The sequence below is a fragment of the Mus pahari genome, chromosome 5 (genome assembly GCF_900095145.1).
Source record: "Mus pahari chromosome 5, PAHARI_EIJ_v1.1, whole genome shotgun sequence".
In the NCBI taxonomy this organism is placed as follows: domain Eukaryota; kingdom Metazoa; phylum Chordata; class Mammalia; order Rodentia; family Muridae; genus Mus; species Mus pahari.
This window is the reverse complement of record NC_034594.1, coordinates 48,631,209-48,645,920: the sequence shown is the minus strand read 5'-3', so window position 1 is coordinate 48,645,920 and position 14,712 is coordinate 48,631,209. Positions and strand designations below refer to the sequence as shown.

Genomic DNA, 14,712 nt, shown 5'->3' with positions numbered 1-14,712 from the left:
AATACTGTGTTATTTAGTTTCCATGAGTATTTCTTGTAGTTTCTAGAATTGAAGATATCTGCCTATATCCCACTATGCCAAGATACAATGCTGGTTATCATTTCAGTTTTTCTATATTTATTGAGACTTGCTTCATGTCCTAATATGTGATCAATTTTATTTAACTCCAGAGTTTCTCTGTTTAGGTTTATTTTTCTAAGAATGCTATCATTTTAAGAAAGTAGAGTATAAAAATTACTATCACTGTGTGGGTTGAGATCTAGCAGTTTATATTTTATGAAATTTACTGTCCCTGTACTTATATTGTATATCATTATATACTGTATGTTATATAATGTATATTGTATATTATATATTGTATACTATATATTATATAATCACATATCGAATAGTCCATATTTATTACTTATTACATATATATTATTCACTTATTCATTATTTATTATATAATGTATCTTTTATTTTATATTTTATATTATTCATTATTTATTATGTAGTATATATTTATTATGTTATATATTATATATTGCATTTTTATATCACATATATTATATATTATATAACATGTTTATATATTAAATGTTATGTTATATGTTGTTTGGTATATGTTATATGTTTTGTTGTATATCACATATCATATATAATATATATTATAGATTATAAAGTAAAGGTTCTAGATAATATTGTATTATATATTATGTTATAAGGTTATATATTATATTATGCATTATATATTTTGTTATATGTTATATATTATGTTACATATTATATATTTATTATATTATGTGTTATATTTGTTATTATACAGTAATTATATATTATCTACCATATGTTATATATTATATATTTTATATTTATTATATACTATATATTATATGTCCCTGTTTTGTTTTATAATATCTTTTTGATAAGTTTTTCATTTAAAGAATGTCAAGTATCTATCCTTATCTCTTCTGACTAGTTTTTTCTGACATCTATTTTGGCAGATATTAGAACAGGTATACTTTCTTGTTTCTTAGTTCTACTTGATTTGATTAGTATACATTTTTCAACCGTTTAACAGTCTGGTGGAGTATGATTTTTGGAGGCATCAAAAATATGAATACTGTTTTTGCCTACAATCTCTTAATTGGTATCTTCTTGTTAGAGAATTGAGACCATTTATATTGAATTATTATTTAAAGATATTTACTAATTCCTGTCACTTTTTATTTTGTAGTGTTTTTTTTTATAGTTTATATGTTCCCTGTGACCCCTTAGATGTGTTTGTACTCTTCAGATTCAAGCATTTCCTCTAGAATCCTCTTTAGGTGTGGTTTAGTAGTCAAAAATTCCTTTAATTTCTTTTCATGATGGAAATATTTTATTTCTCCTTTGATTTCAATAGTTTTGCTGGGTATAATAGTATAGGCAGACAGATATGGTCTTTGAGACTTCCAATCTTTCCAGGCCTGTCTGGTTTCAAAACTGTCTGTTGATAAACCGATGTTTTCTAACAGTGCTGCTGAGTATATGACTTCACTTTTATTCCTTGCAGCTTTCAATATGTTTTATTTTGGGTTTGTAATATTTTAACTATGTCATGTAGTGAAATGTTTGTAATATGTAGTGAAAAAACATGTAGAAATTTTTTCTGGTATTGTTTTTCTGGTGTTCTGTAGTCCTCTTATATTTGATTGGGTATCTCTTTTGCTAAGTTTGGGAAATATCCTACCACGAATGTACTGAAGATATTCTTTATGCTGCCAATGACTTGGTATAGATGTTGGATCCAGTTTCTCCTTATGTGGACTGGTCATGAGTATCAGCTTGATAGGGCAAATGGAGGTTTCCAATTAGGCAGTGCCACATGGACAGGGCCCCTGGCCGAGAGGAGTCTGGCAACTGAGAAGTTCTGAAATGAGGGAGATGGGCTAAGAGATTACTTCCTATCAGTAACTCAATTTCAGAAAATATATGCTATAAAGTTTTCAGATCCATTTGATATGGCATATACTGTAAGGTTATTTATGAACTTACTATAGTGAGAAGCTAGAAAAACCTCAATTCCCGTCAAAAGAAGTAAGTTAACTAACTTACAGAACACCATGCACTCAAATGACAGCATGAACAATTTGTGAAGTGCATTGAGAGACATGCAAACATATTGACTTAATGTAGAGGACATACTATAACACATTTAAAATATGTATTTGTTCAAATGAAAGGAAGTGGGGTCCTGGACTATGTGAGAACATTTGATCAATGGCACAGTTAACATACAATGGTAGACCCTTGTGATTATAATGCAGCTGACAAAATGCCATCATCTTCCCTGGTCTCATGATGCAATAGCTCTTTCTGTCTTCCAGAGCAATATCTTCTTCATATCTTTACGGTTAAGATGCTATTAAAAACAATCTACTGTGTTGTTAGTTGCATTAATGCATGCAGCATGCAGTTATGCATAGCACACAATTCTTGGAAATAATAAGTGACTTTGACTTTCTGAGTTTCTGAATTACCTACATTATACTTTTTTGCATTAGTTTAGAGTGATTGTCTTTTATAAATAGAAATGATGACTATGTAACTGTATGCTATTCCAGACATCACTCAGCCTCAGACATTTCATGCTTGCTAAATGTCTCAAGGCATCAAGTGCCTCCATGGAGTGGCTGGCTTATGCACCCTGAGTCTGTGCAGGAATACATTACACTGCCCTCATAATAACTGACTCCCTTGAGTTTGCCTCTCTCATAGTGTGCTTCTGCTCTTAATAAATGTGTGTAGGTCATGATAGTAATTAAGTAATGTTTATATTACTTATATTTTATATTTTAGTTTTAATTAATTTTGCCTTCTTGACTTTTCTATGAGAAATTAAGATGATCTTAAACATTTTGAGAAATGTAATGCTTAAATATCTATAGTTCAGAAAATAACATATTCCAAAGAATATAAACACATTTTCTAACTTCATGATTTATCCATTTAACATTCTTTTCCTTTTAGCACAAATGGGCTTTACTACTTTATTAACAATATAGTTCTTGGCTCAACAATTCTACACTCTAATCACAGCCAGGTTTTCCCATATATTAACAAATATGTCCAGGGAGTATTTAGGTATTTAAAACTGTAAGTTTCATTAATGGTCCATATTAACCAAGTACATGATTAATTATGCATGCATTCCAATTTCTTTATTTAATAAAAGTAAACAAAGAATAAGGCTGGAAAGATGCTTCAGCTGTTAAAGAACATGTTGTATGAGCAGGAAAACCTGAGTCAGGATCTCAACATATGTAAAGGCCAGGTGTGGTAGTACATGTCTGCATCAGCAATGCTTGCCGATGTGGCAGAGATAAGAGAATGCTTAAAATTCATTGTCCAGTCAGTGGGGCCAAGTGATTATGAATTCCATTTAATGACAGGCATGTCTTGAAAAATAAGGTGGAAAATATTTGGCATTGATCTTTCGGCCTCCACATATATATGCATGGATTAACACACCAAACCAAGTATATACATAAAATACATACACACACACACACACACACACACACACTATAGCAATGAGAAGAATCATAGCTCATAACACTAATTGCTTTTAAACATTTTTTCGTTTAATTAAATAAGATTCTGCTTATAATCTAATTCTTGACCATATTCACTGAGTGGCAATAACCAAACCCTGAAGTTTTCTTAAATTGAGAGTTATGGCTACCCAAATGTCCGTGTTCTGCCATCTTGAAGCCAAGTGTGGGATGGCCATTTGATTTACCTCACTAGTGGCTAAAAACATGGGAGTACCTCTGTTCTGATGTCAAGAGACACCAGAACAAGTGTGCCAATTCCTGGTGCCTGTCCTCTAATAAGAAGGCAAGTGTCAAACCCTTCCGAACCAGATTATTTCTCAAGGGAGCTATAAGGAGCAAAACCCCATTGCTAGACTAACAGTGGTCATGAAACACATGAAGTATATGCTTTGCTCAGTTGAGTTACTTAAAAGTTTGAATGAGGTATTTATGCAAATACTAAATTTTAAACTATTGTAAACAAGATCATAAAGAGTAAGCTGTTGGGTCAAGTCTTAAATTCTGCTTCCCTAACCAAATACATCTATTCCATTAGTACTTTTAATCTGCAAGCAAAGTTTACTTGTCAGTAATCTGGTAATTCCCTACCTATCAGAAGTCACCACAATGGGTGACCCAACAGACATGTAAAGTGAAGAATTACGCCTGCCTCCTTCTCTTACACAGACCTTTTCGGAACAATGGGAATGAGAACCTGATTCTACTGCATTCCCTTAGTTAAAACTGCCCTTCTGAAAATGTGAAACATACTCAGTGGCTTGCTGCTCGCCACACATGTCTGAGGGCAGCCAATGGGCAGAATTCCTGTTGCCAGCCCTATACAATCTTTCTAATTCTTTGGAGGCCATCCCCTTTGCTTTCATACTTCCCAGGAATATAAATAGTTGCTAAACAAAGTTGAAAAAATACTTAGGGCTGGGGGTCATTTATTCAGCTTATACTCATTGCTTATGGGTAGCAATTAAACACATAGGCATTTATTTTTACAATAAATCTTTAAATTATGCCAGTTCACTACTATGAAAAATGATTATAACAACATTGCCAACATTAGTTGGCAATAAAGTATAAGAAATTAATTGAAAGATAACAGAATCAATGAAAGGGACGTTTATCAATAATGGATATAATATGTTTGAGAAAGTAAAGATACTCTGCATTATCAGTTACTTTGGAAATAAAGATGTCCCAAGCCTTTATTAATTTCTCACTTAGAAGCACAGAAAGTGAAATCAATAGTAGAAATTTCACTGAGTTTTAGATTATATATCTCTCTGTAACTTTAATTTAAAACTATTGAGTAATCTCTACAAAACAGAAACAAAGAACAAACCTTAGGAAGGCTAAATTTGCCTGAAGATATATCCGCCTAAGCAAGCAGCTCCCCGTTGAGTGACTTGTCAGTTGCCCTGGCTGCCTAATAAAGTCTCCAGTTGGCAGGCTTCCAAATCAAAGAATAAGAGCCTTTTTGTAACTGAAATTTCAATACAGCTCAGTCGTCCTACCCTAGCTTTAATGTTGTGAAATTGATAATTGCAACTTAATAAAATACTTTAAGTTGCTTAATTTTTTAATTATGACACAAGGTTTTTAACATAATAGTAACACAGAAAATAATTCTAAATATAAATTTTGTTTTCTTTATGACTAGCATTATCACATAATAGTGTTCCAAATCTAAAAATACTCAAAAGACACATAAATAAAATGGAAGTTCAGGAAAAATATAAGAGAATATAGAAGAGCGCATCTCTGGATAGTGACCAAAGTGTCTATTTCTGTCAGTGTTGGGTACTGCTAGATATTGTCTCATAAAATATTAAGTAAATAAAACCAATAATTCATAATTTTACTATTCAACTTATGACATTTTCCTTAGTAAATGTCAACTATTTTGTGACTTGTTTCTGGGTAGAAAGTATGGATGACTGGCTTGTCTCCACACATGTGTCATCTGCCTCCATTTTTTATAAACAGGGCAAATAATTTACTATTAAAAGTTAAACTTGCACCAGAGGCCAAGGGTGCACACCCAATACTCCCCAGAGCATCTGCTTGCTTTACCTCCCACAGCTACATGCATCTCTCTCCTGACAAAATCATAACCCACTCAGGTTCCCACTCTCTGAAGATATCCATGAGGAGCATATGCATGTGGCTTGGTCACTGGTGATTATAAAGTCCCACTGTAAAATCAATGGCATCCACTCTTCTATACGAGATACTTATTATTAATGTAATCTGTAACCTTTACCTGATTTTTATTAGTGCAAGGTTCAATGATCCTTCTGATCTTTGAATTTTAAATAAGGTTGTGTTTGTAACTATTTAGAGGAGAAGTCTGGCATTCAAAAGGCAGACATCAGAAAGATAACTCAAAATAAATCAATTAATAGTTCATACACATTTTATAAATTTAACATAAAAGATAAGTCATATAACATAAAAATGTTATCTCCCATTTTATTTTTTACTAAACATGTCAATTTCCTGCCCTTTCTTCCTTGATCCTTGGGGTGGGAGAACTGGGGTCAAACTCACTGCCTTGTACATGTTAGGCAATTGATCCGTGAGTGACCTGCTTATTAGTAATCCTACTGCCTGTCATACACTAGCAGAAAAGAAATAAAAATAAATATCGCAAACAATATACTGGGAAGAGAAAATACAAATATTGAACAAGTACAAATAAATTCCATGAAATATTAGGAGACAGGATCTTCTATGGAAAGAAAGAAAATGGAGAAATAAAGTAAAGGCAGTCAGCACTGAGAGGGCAGGGGTGAGGCGCGGGACAAGGCCTCACAGAGAAGGTGGACCTGTAGGGAAGGCTTGAGTATGAGGATGCAGATTGCCTTAATTCTGAGAGCAGAGAATTCCAGATAGAATAAAAATCAACTTAAAGAAACAAAAAGAAGTGAGATGATGACATGGTCTGGAAAAAGCAGAGGTCACAATATCTAAGAACAGGGATAAGTATGCATGTTATGATAGAATGAAATTTACATGTTGGCAACAAAATTTTAATACAAGTACATCAAAGAATCATAAGGAATGTGAATATTAGAAGTCCAATCAAAATATATCTATAGACTGCAATTTTCTAACCCTATCTTTGATTCACTAAATTTATTAGAAATCATAGCAGGGTTATGAAATGATTACTTGTTTTAAGTCAGAAAATTTCTAAAGATATTTAGAAGATGAATGGATAATAAATTAATTTTTCTTGATCTTAACTCCACCTGACTTCTACTCTCAGAGTGAAAATATAACGAAACTTCTAGAGCACCAATAACATCCTATTAATAGCCTCAAAGGTAAAATATATTAATGTGGAAGTGGCGTGCTCGAATTTTAGGGCTAGAAAGATGTTAGAGTAGTCTCTGGTCTGGAATCCTTTACAGCCACCTAAAGAGAAACATGCTAGCAACCAATCCTTAGAAATAATGATGGTAGATTGATTTTATAAATATAAAATACTACTAGCTTCATGTTCAAAGACACCAACAATAAGTCATATTGCTATAAACTCTATTAATAAATGTAGTGCTTATGACATTATTGGCAAAACCTTCTCATACACTGATGCACTGACATAACTCTCCTCTAGTTTTGTCACATGATTAGATTTAAAGCATTGAAACATACTTAGTTATTACTGAAGAAGGAATTACTTGATACAAGCTAATTACAGTAACTTATTGAAATACAGTAACTTATTCTTTGCTCTCTATATGGCTACAGAAACAAAACTAGCTAGTAGATTATGCCACCCCAAAACAACCAGTACTTTTCTATTTTATTGGTTCAATATCACAGAAAGGCTTAGAATAGGATGCCATCCAGTTTATAAGAGTCTTGTGGAAGTGTGTTCAGCATTGTTGAAAGGGTTAATTTAAAAAGAACTGAATAAGGACTAGAGAGCTCAGCCGTTAAAGGCACTAACTGCTCTTCCAGAGGTCCTGAGTTCAATTCCCAGCAACCACATGGTGGCTCACAACCATCTGTAATGGGGTCTGATAACCACTTCAGCTGTGTCTGAAGACAGCTACAGTGTACTCATATAAATAAAATAAATAGATCTTTAAAAAAACTGAATACAATTTATCCACCTGCTACAAACTCTATCTACATAGATTTGTGGGTTATGATTGATACAAACTATGGCTTTGCCTGCAGAGTTTCTTGTATCCCACACTAAAAACCTATCAATTCCTTAGAAGTAGTGTGTAACAACACAGGGTGAGCTAATAGGTTAATCTTAAAATTGTACTACACTCTTATATCTTTGATTCATTTGTTATGAATTAATTAGAGTCAGAACTTCAATTAATAATCAAAATCTAAGGACACTTGTCCCCATCCCTAATCTAGAATCATTCTCCAAGTGATAACCATTGCAAATGAAACTTTAGTTTCCTCCGAGGGAGTCTTTCAGGGGAAACTACCCTTAAGGGTAGGCTGCATACCAGCCGTAAATGACCAACAGAACTGCATCTTTGGAGTTACCTTATTATGTCTTATAATGCCATATCAGGGATCTTCCTTTTTTATTAATTTTAATATTTTCATTTTTAATTTACTCTTCTATTTCATTTCTCTTTTTACTATATAGAACCTTTCTGTATATTATGGCTGCCAGTTACATGTTTTTATGGGATTCCCAAGTGGGTAAGTGAGTGAGGCTTTGTTTCTTGGGCCTTCTCCTCGACTCTCTTCCTTCTGTTCATTTGATTTGTGCAATTCTAGTGTGTTAGTTTTTGTTATACACACATATATATATAATATCTATATTTATTATATAATAGTAACATATAATCAATTATATATTATATGCTTATGTATTAATTATATAAACATTAATTAAAATATAACATTATATATTAATAATATTATCCCTTTTTTTCTAATAAGAGACAGAAAAGAGGTAGATCTAGATAGGAGGGAAGAACCCAGAAGGGGTAGATGGAGGAGAAACCATAATTAGAACATATTACATGAGAAAAAACTTTTTTCATAAAAAATAATCAAACTCTGTTTTAAAATATTTATTTCATTACATCAATTACGGAAGTTGATCTAGGAACAGCTGCCCTGGCTACTGATGCATTGCCACTAAGTTTAGCGGCACAAAATAATATTGTTTACCTATATGAACTGTAAACATGGTACTTTTTCAGAGTCCATAACTTCTCTATTCTTAGTCCACATCTATTCCTGCAGCATTTTATCTGTGTGCCCTACTAGTACCCATTGCCTAAACACTTTTGCTTACATAAACTTTTACTCCCTGTGGTCCAAAACTTGGCAGAGGGCCATGCCTATGCCGGGAGCTGGGCTTTAGTCGTTTGTATGGCACCTAGCAGCAGGACGGGCTGAAGGAAAAGCCCAACAAGCACTAGCTGGCTGAGATGTGAAGGTTAGTGACCTTAACACTGGCTCGGCAAAACTTACCTCCTCAGGCAGAAAGTGAGTCTCTGGGAAAGCACAAAGTTGGAGTATACGGATAGATTCCGAAGAGCTGAGTTCAGTCTCTTCCACCACAGCTTTGGCGACATTCACAGGCTGACCATACTCATTGCTTCAGAGTAAACATCGGGAGGAATATAGGCGGTTGAGCTGATTTTAAATCTCAGCTCGAGCCTTCACGCTCCCCTCTTGGCCAACTGGCAAAAGAGGCCCGTATGTCAAGAACCAAAGCAATGGGTTTAAAATAGATGCCCCGGGGAAGGAGAAGGGGATGATAATTGAGGATCATTGACCAGGAATGAATCGCTGCATCCCCCACACGGAATAATAAAGACTGATCTGTGAGCTCAAGAGTAGAAGACAGGAAAATAACAGGGAAGGAAGGAAGGAAGGAAGGGAAGGAGGGAGGGAAGGAGGGAGGGAAGGAAAGAAGGAAGGAAGGAAGGAAGGAAGTTAGGAAGGAAGGAAGGAAGGAAGGAAGGAAGGAAGGATGGGGGAGGGAGGAAGAGGGGAGGGGAAAGGCAGGAGGGGAGGGAGGAGGGAGGAGAGGAAAGGAAAAAGGAAAAGAAAAAAACAGTAAGTGAGGGGAGGGAGGAAGGAAAGAAAGAAGAAAGGAAGGAAGGAAATTAAGTGGTCCTCAAAGCTGGAAATAGCCTCAAAGATAACTCCCAAATAGCAGATCAGTTTGATCCAGATTGGAACTCAAGTTTGGTTTCTAGTTCCCAACACTACTGAAGCAAAACAAATGAGCAACAACAAAATTCCTGAAGACCCTACCACACTGTGCCTACACTTTTGAAACATGTTTTAAAGGTTTACATACATTCTGCTTTTCACATCACGGGCATGATGAGGTACTTGTCATCCCTCTTCTGGTGACTTACCCTAAGCTAGACCTTGAGATCCACTTCCTCCCTCAGCACAAGGGCTCCCTTCTCATCACCTTGTCACTGTTCCCCACAGATCACTGCTGCAGCCTCTCATGTGACTCCCTGCTTAAGGACCACCCCCCTCTCAAAAATTACATAGCAGGTTACCAGAAACACTTGACACTTCTAAGACTTGTCTATGATTTCTTCTTGGGGAATGAACCTCTTCATCCTTAAAAATAGACCAATCCCAAGCCACACTGTCTCATTTTACATCATCCCTGCTATTAATGTAGAACTGTGTGTTATAGAGAACACTGCAATCGGGTCACTGTCTACTCCAGTTCAACTCAGAGCTACCAGCATGCAGCAGCATATGATTCATTTCTGTCTCCAGCACAGAGTATTATATATGATAGACACTCCGTAAACGGCTACTTGGTGAAAGCGTAGTCATCCCACAAGTCAATGTGTTGTACATATTTCATTCTTGAAATATAGTCAACACTTTCCTCCGAGATAGAAGTGGCAAAAAAAAAAAAAAAAAAACACTATGATTTATATATTTAGGTACAGAACTCCATACGAATTTTATTTTTCTAATTCAACCACTATGTGGTAAATTCTATAAAAGAATGGCTGAAAACATTATTCATTTTTGCATTACAAAATGAAACTATCTGTTAAAGATTTTAGTAGCTTTAAAAATACATTTACTGATTTATAGTGACAACCATATGTAATACTATGTACATGCAAGTTTTATGCCTTTAAAAGTTTGTATTAGCAACACTTTTCAGGGTTTCTGACTGGAACTCTTTTTTTTTTTTTTTCCTTACCAAAAGTTCACACACTTACTGTGAATTCATAACAACATCAAAGGTTAGGTATTCATGAATACCTGCATTTAAATTAATGCAAACATTTATCAAATGGTCAGAATCAGCTAATCACCATGACAAAACATTGCCTCACTCTCCTGTGATGCTCTCTGTGATATCTGTATGCACGCAGGTAAAGGGGGCTACTTTATCGCTAGCCAGTTTTCCTGCACAGCGAGATGGCTGGAAAGCAGGGCCTGAGGAGGATCTGTCCTGACATAATCACATGTGAAGCCACAACACTCTAGCGCTAGGCTTGGCTGTGTATTACATAGTAACTGCAAGGCAAGTGCTCACCCCATAATTAATTTTATGAAAGATATAGCCTTACATATTGAATACAATAAGTCTTGAAGCCTCAAGCTTCAATTTATGGAACTTATGGCAGCCTCAAGCTACACAGTGAATCACTTCAAAGCATCATAATTTCTCTCTGATAGGCACGTGTATTTAGTCCTCAGAAATTTGAATTCAGTATAGATATATAAAAGTCAATTTAGCCCATGATTAATTTGTGTGTCATTTTCCAAGGTGACTCCAAAGAGTACCCAACTTAAGTTTCATCGTCTTATAAATGTATTTTAAAATTCACACTTATAAACAGAAAGCAAAATACAAGAAGAATATAGCCATGATACTTCCTACAGACTATAAGAGCAATATATACACTAAATGCCAGACAAAATAATAAGACTTCAGAGTTCTCAGGATTTTATAGTGAAATTTATACTAATTTCATAAAATAACATGATCAATGTTTGACATGAATTAAGTTCTGCATTTTTAATGGGAACTATTCTAGTCTTTGTAGAAGACAGTCAAAAAGCCTGGAGATGATATTGACCTGACTTCAGTCTTCCTAAGACGGGGAGTGGCTACCCATTCGCCACTATCATAGTAAGGATTCTATGTCACATTCCAGTCAGAGAAACAGAGGTTGAAAGAAACGGGATAGAGAAATAAAAGCAAAGGTCCAAAGCAAAGAACGAGGGAGTGTTCTGCATTTTGTCAACAGCCAGCCATCTTATTTTTAATACCAAATGTCTTCTGTTTCCTTTTAAGATGGTTTGGATCCCTCTGCAAACAGAAAATCACCTCTATAACTGTAGATTCATCTTCCTTCTCTGCTTAAACTCTGCCCATAGAACCAGTTCTATGTCTCTGACCCCCATTTTGATGATTCCATCTTGCTGCTACATAAGAGAGGAGACGGACTGGAGAGATGGCTCAGCCATTAAAGGTTAGGCTCACAACCAAAAATGTAAAAGAGGAGACAGATGAGGCTTTAGTGCCACACTGCCTACCTGGGCACAGAGGCTACCTGGGCAGAGAGGCTACCTGGGCACAGAGGCACTCATGCATGGCACACAGGGGCCTTTTCTGCCCTCTGGACCCTCAAGGTCAGATCATAAAGGCAGATGGCCACTGGACAGCTACAAGGATCTCCTCCTCCAAAAGTTTTTGTGGTACTCAGTAATGTTTCTCTCACTGTGACGCCCCATTTCATTAATGTTCAGAATCATGAAAGCATAATTAACTGATTATACTAGAAAAGCTAAGGATTCATGTTTTGCGTGTGAATATACCCAAGACAAGTGCTGAACACTCAGCATGGTAATTTCGCATTACAGAATACTAAAATACTGTCACTCCTGATGAGTAGTTTCAGAGTCAACTATGATTTCAAATCCCAGTTCTCTCGCTTAGTAGCTCATCCACTTAAAAATCACTTATCATTGGGAGGCAGAAACATGAGAGGCAGGAGGTAGAGCTGAGTCAGAAGTAACAGTGGTTCTGCTCTCTCAGGAGCTGCAGGGGGGGAAAGACTCATTGAAAAAAAAAAGATGAAAGCAATGAGAAGTCAAGAAACAACTGTCTAGGTTTTGAGATATAGAGAGGAACAAAAGAGCCTCCTGAGATATAGTCAACAGCCAAGGGAAGAGGTCCTGAAGAAATGAGGTTTGTGCTGGCATCTGAAGGACACGCAGGAAGGAGAGATCCTTAAAACTCATCAATTCCATAATTGCTGCACAAGAAAACTCAAATTCTGACATTTTGTAATAGCATGTTTCTTCATGTTTTGTTAACAAACACGTGATTATATGGAGAACAAATTCCATTATTCCTGTTTATAAACAACGCATCATTAAAAAGCAGGTTGTTTTAAGCTGCGATAGGGGTTATGCAAAACCCACTAAGGGTAAGGTCAAGATGAAGCAGAAGCCTCTGATTCCAAACGGGAAAACAGGAATAAGACTCAGTCAATAATGGCAGGGACCAGGGTCCCAGCTTAGCAGGTTAACAGTTTTGTGCTTATCATTACTGTGACTGCAAACTAGTAGGGATGCGATTTTCTCTGAAGAGCATTCTGCTTCATTGAGTAAGGTTGTGTCCAAGTGATAAAGTTACATGTGTCCAGGAAAAGATAGTGATCCACTGCAGTTAAAGCAGACAGATGGAGAGTCTTGGGTACACTAGCAAGAAGAAAAAGAAAAAATTAAAATTGACTAATTTATAAGTGATAAGCTGGAGGCAAGAGGAAAGGCCCAGAAAGACATCTAAAGAGCCATGAGTTTTCTGGCTTGCCCATCAAGTGTATGACTGGGAGAGTCACTGGCATGGTTATCAAGACGGGCCTAGGTGACAGCTTAAGGTCATCTCAGCTGTCCTCAGTTGTAGACACTTTGGAGACACCTAACAAAAGAGGTAGGACATCGTATATGAAGGAAAATTAAGGATTGACTTTACATACCCAGATTTAAAGAAAATGTGTGAACCAAAATATAGTATTAAGAATTAATTACATAGATTCAGGAGTCCTTGATCCTGAAGAAATTATTCAAGACTATGTGATAAAGTGCAGGTGTCTAAATCTACAAAAGTGAAGGTATGATTCACATTAAAATTCTTTTCATCCCCATTTCTATCCAGAAATGAAATTATTTAAGTGTGTAATGAGATAATATTCCCAATATCTCATTATGCTTCACAATGTGGGAAATTATTCACCTAGAGTCTTCTCCCAACTGACCAAACAAATAATTAGATGTTGCATAAACTCAATAAAGGATAACTCAGTAAAATGTATACTGCCTATGCCCAATTAAAACATAATTCAATAATAACTGTACACATAATTGTAGATCATATCAATTTTGCTTCAAGTTTTTAATGTTGGGAATTTCAATCAATTCCTTTTCATAATGCACAGTTCCACCCACATATTCCACAGAAGAAGGAAGAATATACTTCATATTTATCAAACAAATTCCTAAGTATGAAGAATCAAAACACTTTCACTTTTAAGAGCATACTACTATAAAGCTGACTAAAATAAACTCAAATTACACTTAGTATAAATTAATGTTTAAGGCATAAATGAATATAAATATATCTACAACAATATTTTTAATTAATTTTATTAGTTAAGAGTTTTTACAGTTTGTCTTGATCATATCTGCCACCTTCTCCAACTCTCCACAGATTTATCCAAGCTTCCCTATCCACCCAACTTTGTGTTTTCTTTTGGTTTTTAAACCCATTAAGTCCAATATGCGTTACCCACATGTTCTTCAATGTGTGGCCTTCCACTGGAGGGAATTCACCAAAGACTAAGCTTGTAAAGAAAGTTGACTCCTCTCTCAAGAGCTGTCAGTTACCCATTCCTCCTCAGCTAAGGGTAGGACTTTGAGCCCAGGTTTCAGCTCCATGCTGGGATTTTGTGTGGCTTGGATCTGCACAGGTTTTGTCATATATGATTGACTTCATTTGTGTAACTGCTGTACCAGAAAACATTGTTTCTTTAGTAGCCCTACATACTCTCTGTCTCTTGCAATCTTTCGGTCCCCTCTTTTGCAAAGATCCCTGAGTCGAAGAGGAGGGATGCCATATGGATGTCTCCTAAATGGG

The 14,712-nt window shown here is 35.5% G+C and overlaps 1 protein-coding gene across 2 annotated transcripts in view; it reads right to left on the bottom strand.

Moving 5' to 3' along the window:
• The window catches only part of Spag16 (sperm associated antigen 16), an 834,729-nt gene that overhangs the window by 723,099 nt on the left and 96,918 nt on the right, over nt 1-14,712 (bottom strand). Inside the window, exon 1 of one of the 2 annotated variants that reach the window (XM_021198512.1) lies at nt 9,039-9,196. The exons of the other annotated variant lie outside the window; for it this stretch is intronic. The gene's annotated coding sequence lies outside the window, so the exon portion shown is untranslated. Of the gene's footprint in view, nt 1-9,038; nt 9,197-14,712 lie in introns of those variants that run through there. 2 annotated transcript variants of the gene reach the window in all.